The 9,056-nt window shown below is 58.3% G+C and overlaps 1 long non-coding RNA gene across 1 annotated transcript; it reads right to left on the bottom strand.

The window, feature by feature from the left end:
* Positions 5,442-8,468, bottom strand: LOC110406752. Its single transcript, XR_002443562.1, has 2 exons — positions 8,157-8,468; positions 5,442-5,762 (listed from the first exon to the last, which is right to left on the bottom strand). It is a non-coding gene; the product is annotated as an uncharacterized LOC110406752 (long non-coding RNA).

Genomic DNA, 9,056 nt, shown 5'->3' with positions numbered 1-9,056 from the left:
ACTTGTTCTTAACCAAGCATCACATCATAGCTTGTTGCTTTCCCAAGGGTCTATTGTTCTGTCTGACCCTTTCTGCTTGGCTGGAACAGACCCATCATTCATTGTCCAGCTAATTGAAGAACCCAGCTGACAGCCCTCTTTCCTTGTCCCTGCTGGGGATGTGCATGGTGCATCCATCCCCAAAGGAAAACCTGCTCTGGGGAGCAAGGAACAGAAACTTCCAGCACTGAAAATGATCCCGGGTGGGAGAAGGACAAGAATCATTTGTACAGAGCTGCACTAGCAACTTTTTTGCTATTTGGGTTTTCCTTTACCCTCCCATAGACGCAAGGTGCGTTTGCTTCCCAGCGGGGATTTGCTCTGATCCCACAGGGCAGCTGTAGGCACTGGAGGTCCTGTTTGCTCACTCAGACTTCCCCTGCTCTGTTTCACCTCGCCGCCCACCGAGGGATCCCCGGGGGGAACCACACTCTGCATGTGACAGTGACAGGTGCTGGGGGACAGCAGAAACCAGAGGACTCTGCAGCAGTGGGCTGCACTTCACTCACGCTAAATCCCCACAAACAAAATAATTGCTGGCAAAACTCATCAGGGGTGTGACTCCTCAGTGCCTGCCCGCCCCCACGCTCCCTCCTTCTCTGTGGGTGAGAGCGCTGCTGCACCGACTTGACTTTTCTTGGGCTATATTTAGAATAAACAGAGATCCACCAAATGTCGCTGTTTCAAATCGAAGTGGTGCGCAGCCACGCGGGTAGGAAGGTGGCTTTAACCAGCAGCCACTGCCCGCCTCGTCCCCCCACTGAGCCTTCAGCTGATGTACAGCAAGTCAGATGAGTCCAAATGATTTTTTTTTTTTTTTCTAGTGAGTTTTGCCTGCAGCAAACTGCATCGTTACAGACCTTCTGAAATATGTATTTCCCCCACCGTTCAGCACTGGCAGTGTTGCTATAATTAGAAGGACGTTGCTCTGTAGCAGCATCTAGTGCCAGAGAGAGAGCCCTCGCAGCGCCTTTTCCTTTCACGGCTGTGCTGCTCATCCAGAGCCTCTGGTTCTGCTGGTGTGAAGCCACAGAGCCGTGATGGGCTGTGCCGTGCCACCAGCTCCTGCCATGACCCTGGTGAGGCTGCTCCTGGTGGCTGCACGCATTGATCCCCAGCAGCACGGTGGCCAGCTCGCTGTCCCATCGCTTGGCTCCATCCTACCTCCATGAGCACTTGCCCATGGAGAGTGACATATCTCCCGCTTCTGACATCACTCAGCGATAGCACATGTCATCGGCCTCATCAATATAAACTATGAGCACTGGAGCCTCACTGTTTCCAGGGCAACCCCGCTCCTCTCAGCCTCCGCCGTCTCACCAGCTCACGCTCCATGGAGCTGTTCATGGAGATTTCCAGCAGCTTTTTCCTCGGGTTCCTCCGTGCCCCCATTTCGGGCGCTGGGCAGAGCAGAGCTGGGGGCTGGATGCTGTTTGCACAGCCCAGTGCTGCACTCGCCTCGTTGGAGGCGTTGTGCTGGGCGCAGCCTGGCAGCGGCGCGTGGGGGATCTCTCCCAGCAATGACCCGTTTCTCTGCCCTCAGCTCTTCTATTTATAGCTTTGCACAGCAGCACTGTGCTGCCAGAACCCTGCAAACCGCCGCTCACTCCACGGCGAGGCCTGCGAGCTGCTTCTCTCTGCGGCACCTGCAGCTCAAACCTCCCAGGGCTGAAGCCAAAGAGCCATGGGGTGCTCAGGGCATGGGGGTGAGGGTGCAGCAGGGACAGCTGCCTGCAGGCGGCCTGGAGCCAGGTGCCCTCGCACCCAGGGAACAAGCGTGCGACCATGGAGCTGCAGTCCGGCTGCACAGCCCTGGGCTCAGCCCTGGGATCAAGTCTACATCCGCGGGGCATTGGTGCACACCCACGGGGGCTGACGCACGCACTCGGGAGCAGTTCTGCGCCCCCGAGGGCTGATGTGCATCCACGGGGGCCGCTGTCTGCGTCCCCGCATCCCGGGGCAGGTACACAACCGCAGGAGCAGACCTGCGGCCCCGGGGCTGACATCTTCGCGCGGTGCGGGGGATGCAGGCGCTCAGGTACCGCGCACATCCCGCTCCGCACCCCGCTCCGGGCGGAGCTGTGTCTCCCCGCCCTCCCTTCGCAGCGCGTCCGCCCCCGCCCCGCTCTCCACTCTCCACTCTCCGCTCTCCGTTCCGCTCTCCGGGCTGCGCTGCGCGCTCCGCGCTGCCGGTGCCGGCGGCTCCCGGAGGGGCTGCGGGGCCCCATGGCCGGCGCGGAGCGGCCCCGGCCTCCGGGCAGCGCGGAGCGGCGCTGAGCCCCGCGGAGCCCCGCAGCGGGACCGGCGCCTCTCGCAGCGCGGCCCGCGGAGGCTATGAGCGGGACATGATGATGATCGACAGCCAGGTGAGCCGAGCGCTTTCCTCCTTCGGCTTTTGTCACTTTTCCCGGTGCCCCCGTGCCCGCGGCTCCGCCACAGGAGGGGATCCCCCTTCTGCACCCCGGCTGCGGGGCTCGCGGGGGCACACGCGTGTGCGTTTGGTTTTCTGCGTGCGGAGGGGATGAGCGGAGCCGGGAGGAGTGGGGATGAAGGAACGGGAGGGAGAGCAGAGCAACCCGGGCCGGGGGACGGCGGTTGCTGCGGTGCTGCGGCCGTTCCTGGCTGCGTGCGGGGCTGCAGCGCTCAGCCAGGTGGCACCAGGAGGTCCCCGTCCCCGCTGCCGTGTTCATGAGGCTGAACGAGGCCAAACTGGGCCCAGAGGGGCAAAAGCTCTGCGCTTGCAAACCCTCTCGTGCTTCTGGGGCAGGAGAGGGTGAACGAAAGGCAAAAAATCTGCTGGAAGGTTCCTCATCTTCTTTTGGTCCTGATGCTCCTCTGATTTTATACTTTTTATTCCCTTCTTTTTATTTAACCTTATCCTTTATTTATTTTTACTTTTTATTCCCGTGTTTTCCAGCCCTGCAGGGTGATGGGGTTGGTACCCGTGGGGTGGTGGGGAGGGAAGTGGGCAGTGATGGCTCCTGGGAGCCCAGGAATGGAGAAGGGAAAAGGCTGATGTTGTGATGGAAAAGTGAAATGGGAGCCATTTTTGGGCTGGAAAAAACGTGCATCCCCCAGCCACCTCCTGCACCGAGTGGGTCTGTTTGGTTCGGGCCTGGTTTTTCTTGCCCCAGCACTGTGAGCAGAAGCTGAATTAGCTCCAGTGGACGTGAGCGCGTGAGGCAGGAGCTGTGCCAGCGTGTGTGTGTGTGTGTGTGTGCTGGAGCGTGGCGTGTGCCTTTGGAAAAGGGCATTGGCAGCCAAAGTGCGGGGTTTGCATCCTGGTGCTGCCAAGGGGCAGGAAAAGAGTGCTCTGTCAGTGTGGCCGTGGGCTGGAGGGAGAACCAGAAAGTCAGAGGTGTAAAATCGTACAGAAAACGATGTCCAGAGCTCAATCTCCCAGCTGTGTTGAGGAATGAACGTTGCATTCCTATGGAGTGCGTTATATGAAAGTCCCGACGTTCACATTCCCTTCGCTGCTTATACTCATCCCCATTTTGCATATGGGTAAACTGAGGCACGCAGCGGTGTCTGTCACCGACCCCATGGGGGTGTACAGCAAAGAGCACAGGTCCTGGCCCCCACTGCAGGCCCTGCTGGGGGGAGGGGTGGGGGTGGTGAGAGCTTGGCCGTGTCAGGGGCGCGATTCCTTCAGCCCCATCATTTTTTGTGACTACCAGGTGAGAGGAATTTCCAGCTGCGCCCACAGCCGCACCCGGCCAGCGCGGCTGCACAGCGGCATTCTTCGTGCCTTATACTGTGTTCCTCTCCCTGGTTGCTACGAGAAGGACCCACACAAACAACGGAGTGCTGCAAAGCAAACAAGCTGAGCAAACAGGGAGGATTCCCCCCCCACTCCCCCCCCCTCCCGTCTCTGATCTAATCGCTGCAGGTGTGTTCTTCAGGGAGTCATAACACGCGGGTGGAAGGGGTTGTGGGGAAGGGAAGGTTCCAGCCTTAAAACTGAAACTTGCACGCACGTGAGCGGGGTCAGGAGGTGGCTTCCAGCTGGCAGGAAGCAAGAGGAGGGATGCAGAGTCCCTCCCCAGCGTGGCTGGGCTGCTCCATCTGGAGCTCCCACTCATGCTCGCGTGAGCAGGGGATGCAGCGGTTTCTGCAGAACAAATCCTGGTGTTGGAACACTCTGGGGATTGATTTGCAGCTCAGCACAGTTTGCTGTCCGGAGTCAGTTTGCTTTGCAGGGGCTCTCGGTGTGAGCAAAGGGGAGGGGTTTTTCAGGGTTATTCTGGGCATCTTTGGGGTTATGTTTCTCAACTCCTCGCAGTGCTTTTGCTGTGCTATCCTAAGTATGGTGCCTGGCTGTGGGACTGTGAGAAGCAGGGGGTCCTGATCTTGCCTTCTGCACTATCCATCAGTGCTGGCTTTGCGTCTGATACCTTTCCCATTGCTATAGCAACACGTATCTCACAGAGGATGCCAGCGTGCTTTCCAGGCAGAGAAACTGATTCACCTGCCACCAATCTGCAATCCACCAGGAGCAGGGGGGGCTGACTGCCAGCTGCCCACAGCTGCTGGCTCTGGGAGGAGCTGGCATGGGCTCACAGCAGCTGACCCTGCTCTTCCCACCCCCTGCCTGGAGTTCCCTGGGGTCTCAGGGTCAGGTTTAGGGTTAGGGTCAGGGTTGCGTGGCATTGGGTGCTGGGACCTGGGACTTCTCTCCAAGAGGAAGCTGGGGGTGGTGTCAGTGAGCTCACTGAGGCTGGGAAGGTGTCAGGGGCTGTTTGTGTTCTACCTTACCTGTAGAGGCTGGCAGTTGAGCTCTACCTGTGTCATGCTGTGGGGCAGTGGGACTGTTGGCCTGCTTTGCCAAGTGACTTTGGCTTTTGCTCTGTCATTTTGCATGGGCTCTGGGACGCTCTGTGGTCTGTTACTCTTCCGTACAAACCAGAGCTGTCCCCAGGCACACAGTGGCAGGTGACCATGGGGATGGCTGCAGGGATGCCTTCCCCCACTGGTGATGGTTGCCGCTGCCTTCGTGCACTGCTCGGTGCTGGTTAGGGATGTGTTCGCCTGCAGTTGTGACTGGTGTGAGCTGGGTGAGCCCACGTGCACGCTTGTGCAGGCCGAGCGGGGCTGTGCAGCAGATGGCACTGTTGTTTTCCCTGTGAGTTATTGGGTTCTGCCTCTGTCGGTGCTGGAAGGGTCAGCAGACGGATGGGGGCCGTGGGGGTGCACGGCTCTCGTGGGAAGCAGCACCGGAGCCACACTGTGCTCCTGGGCCGCCTGAGTCCAGCCAGCAGCAAGGCTTCACTCGTCCGCGTTCCTTGGGGATTTGCACTTCACATTACATGATGTCCTGACCCTTTTTACTCCCAACTCACCCCAGCTACGCCTGCCCTCCCCACGCCGCGCTCCCTGGGCTCTCAGCGGGATGCCGGATATTTGCTTTCATCACCATTATTTTTTTCCCTGCGTTTCAACTTTTGGCTGTGGCTCAAAACCAATGTTTGTAGACATGAGCTGACGTCAGAGGCCGCTCAGCGGAGGCGTGTCGGGGGATCGCGGGCTCGCAGGACAGAGTTCCCACTCCCTGGAGGCCAGGAGGTCGTCCACCAGAGAGATCTCGCTGTGCTCCGCTGCTCTGCGTGCAGAGAGCTGTGGCAGATGGGAGGAGGAAGGGATGAGGGACGCTGCCCCAATGGGTCTCTCGCATGTTGCAGCTTGAGGAGGGCAGGAGAAGCCGCCCTCAGTCTGGACTCATTCTGTGTGGGATCAGGAGTAAATCAAAGGGGATTAGGGAAAGTTGGGAAGAACAAAACAAGTCAGGAAAAAATTCTTCTCAGAAAGAGAGGTCAGGCATTGGTGCGCACTGCCCAGGGAGTGGTGGGGTCACTGTCCTGGAGGTGTTCCAGAACCATGGAGATGTGGCACTGAGGGACATGGTCAGTGGGCATGGTGGGGTGGGCTGGGGTTGGACTGGGGGATCTGAGAGGTCTTTTCCAACCTGAATGATTCTGTGATTCTGTGGAAGGGACTTTAGGTACATGCCAGAGCTTGGGGATGTTGGGGCACCCCAGCTGCACGCTTCCCTGTCTGGAGAAGAAAGGCAGGAGGAGGAGAGAACAAACTGCCCAGAGCTGTGGGTGCCCATCCCTGGAGGTGCCCAAGGCCACAGATGAGGCCCTGGGCAGTCAGATCTGGGTTGGAACTGGGTGATCTTTAAGGTCCCTTCCAACTTAAGCCATTCTGTGGCTCTATGGGATGGGATCCCCCCTGTTACCTGGCCACGGGGAGCACAAACCCACTGCTCCGCCTCTGAGCACTGCAGGCTGGCGGCTGCCCGAGGCCCTGGTTTTGCTTGGTGGTGGATGAAAGCCCCAGCAAGCCCCTAGCTCTCTCTTCAGCATTTCCATGGTGACGGGCAGGCGCTTGTGCACAGCGACTGGAGCAACAAAATTCACCTTTTTCTGTGAAACGTTTAAATTTTGGACTGTCTTTTCCTGGAGAACTTCTCTAAGTGCAAACAGGGTGTTGGTAATTAAGGAAGGACTGGAGTGAAGCGATATGTTGATATTATGAGGCCAGCTCTTGCAAATTTGTGTGTCTGGGCACCGCTGTCCTGTGCAAGAGCTCCCAGCTCCTGTGCCAGTGACCTGCTTGGTCTGTGGGTCAGATCCAGAACCGCACCTATAGGTTTCACAGCCTCACTTTTGGGGGGCCCCCCAGCACCCACAGAGCTGTGCGCTCTCCTGGGTGGCTCCTCCTGCTTATACAAGTCCCCTTGGTGCTTCTGCCACTGCTGCTTGAAAGGGTGTTTAGTTAATAGGATTATAAAGCTTTCCCGTCGTTAGGCAACGGAAATCAATGGTGGGCCTCCGGGGTTGAGCCTCATCCGATTTGCAGCGGTTGCTCGATGGCTGCACATGGTGTGGGATGGAGGACGTGCACCTCCCGCACTGTGCCCTGCTCCTGCGGGATGCTCCTGTCCCACGGCACTGGCCGTGTGTTTCTCCTGCTGTGCACCTGCTCCAGGAATATGGACCTGCTCCGGGAACAGGGGCTGTAAGGTTGCCCAGAGAGGTGGTGACACCCCGTCCCTGGTGACACTCGAGGTCAGGGGAAGGGGCTCTGAGCACGCCATGGGTGTCTCTGTTCATTGCAGGGGGTTGGATCAGATGGCTTTGAAAGGTCCTTTCTCACTCCAGCGGTTCTATGAAATCTGCCCATGCAACAAGTGTTGTGCTAGAACAAGCTGGTGAGAAGGGGACCACACGTGGTGGAGACTTCTTCCAAGCCCCTTGTCCATACAGCAGTGTGAGGAGGGAGGGCTGGGGGAGCCCTGGCTTTGTGCATGGGGCTGGGAGCCTCCAAGCTGCAGCTGCCATGGCTCTTATCTCTGAGCCCATGGTTTGCTGTCTGCCAAGTGACAAGGAGCAGAGATGGGGACCTACAGATAACCTCCTGACCGCGTGTTGGGTAGGAGAACGCATGCACTGGGGTGTGCTTGAGCTTCAGGCAGCGAACTGCTGGATGCTCCAGCTCTGTCGGGCGCTCCAGGTCACGTCTTGTGCTGTCTGTGAGCTCTGTTTGTGCCCTGATGGACGTGGCCATATGCCCAGAGAGCCGCCCCGCTCCTGCTGCCAGCCTGGGCTCTCTCTGCAGACGGCTGCTGCTCCAGCCTGGCTGCCAGGTGGAATAAACCCTCACCGAGAAATAATCATTGGTGACAGCAGGGGCTGTCGCGCCTGGCCCGTGCCCGCAGCTCTCCATGCCCCGCAGCACTGCTGTCGTGTTGCACAGACGCTGCGTGCAGCGAGGAGCTCTGTTCCTGCGGGGATGGCGCAGGGATGGGTGAGCCCTGCTGCCCACCTGTGCACACCCAAAGCTGCAGCGTGCTGCCTCCAGCCACGGCTCCGTCCCCATCTCTGAGGTCGTTATGGAAACCCAATCCGCCCGTTGCCATGGCTGCCTCCAGCTCGCCTCCCTCCCAGTGCCATCCCCACCGTGACAGCTCAATGTTAGCAGCTCCCACAGGACCGATTCCAACAGGATGAAGTGCTTTCAGCATGGGACGCGGCAGCAGGATGGCAGCACCGGAGCCCCACTGTGCTGCTGATGCAGGGAAATGGCCTCAGAAGCAGAAGGGGGGTGGGTACCTCCTAGTTCCTGCCTAGGGGGAAGGTCCTCCTTTGCATCCTCCCCGGCCCTCCATCCTTGCTGCTCTGTGTTGCTGCAGTGACCGTCTCTATGGAGACCGCATCCAGGGAGCATCCCCATCCCTCCCCACGGGGCGCAGGGGCTCTCGGGGGTGTGCTCCATCCCAAGGGGATGTGCTGCTGGAAATCCCTCAAGTGGCAAACGTGTGGAGGAATCCCAAGATGACTAATTGGTTCCCCTTCTTTAATAGCTGGCGTTGGTAATTGCTGCTCCGCGCCATTAAAGAACTGACTGTGCTTCACAAAGGTTTGATTGCAAACTGGTTTTGCATACGTTTCTATTCTGGGGGAACTGGGGAATTCATTCAGCTCAGGGTGCTGACCAGCTGGGCTCTGCTCAGGCTTAAAAACAAGCGGGGTTTATTCTCTTAACTCATCTGGGACAAGACAGACAGATTCCAAATGGGACATACAGAAGCACCATGAGCTAGACACTGAGCTGCCTTGGGTGTGCGCTGAGGAATTGGTGTCCCAGCCCTGGAAAACCCACAGGGCTGCATCCACGTGTCCCAGCCTGTGCTCAGCCCCCAGCTCTGCCCGTGGCTCCCTGTAAATGCAACTGCATTTCTCCCGAGAGATGCTGCCATGTTGGGATTTCTACTCTTTCAAAAGCAGATTTCCTCTTTCTTTTACTGATAAGCATCAGAGGGGAAGAGCTGCTGGGATTTTCCATTTGCCTTCCACTCGTCACGCTGCTTTATTTCCTCTTTGCTTTTCTCTCAGCCTCATGCAGTGAAAATAAACCAGTCAGGTTTGCATCATTTCTCTGAAGCTGAGCGTTCTCCTCCATGCACAGGATGCAGGGATGTTTGGGCTTGTGGACAATACGTGGAGTTGAAA

Source organism: Numida meleagris, chromosome 16 (assembly GCF_002078875.1).
Source record: "Numida meleagris isolate 19003 breed g44 Domestic line chromosome 16, NumMel1.0, whole genome shotgun sequence".
Lineage (NCBI taxonomy): Eukaryota > Metazoa > Chordata > Aves > Galliformes > Numididae > Numida > Numida meleagris.
This window is presented reverse-complemented; position numbering and strand designations above follow the sequence as displayed.